The sequence below is a fragment of the Vombatus ursinus genome, unplaced genomic scaffold (assembly GCF_900497805.2).
Source record: "Vombatus ursinus unplaced genomic scaffold, bare-nosed wombat genome assembly UNPS02010193.1, whole genome shotgun sequence".
NCBI classification, from domain to species: Eukaryota; Metazoa; Chordata; class Mammalia; order Diprotodontia; family Vombatidae; genus Vombatus; species Vombatus ursinus.
The window spans coordinates 2,569,432-2,569,782 of record NW_020949971.1 but is presented as its reverse complement, the minus strand read 5'-3'; positions in this window follow the sequence as shown (position 1 = coordinate 2,569,782).

Here is a 351-nt window from a genome sequence, read left to right as displayed (position 1 = left end):
GACGTGATGCGACGTGATGCGACGTGATGCGACGTGATGCGACGTGACGCGACGTGATGCGACGTGACGTAAGCCGGGCTGCCGTCACGGCAGTGGAGGGGGAGAACTACACATCCCAGAGTGCACAGCGCGCGCGTGCCGCCTGCGGCAGGCCGGCCGCTGACGCGTCTCACCCCTTAGGGTTCCCCCTTCTGAGCGCCAAGGGGGGCCCCCCGAGGAGGGAGCGGACCTTCCCCCAGATGTCGCCCAGCTGAAGCACAGCCGGAGCCTGGTCGGGGCGGGGGTCTCGCCCAGCCTGCCCCGAGGTTTCTCGGGCGGCCCCCTCTCTGACAGCCCCGGGGTGCCTCGGCT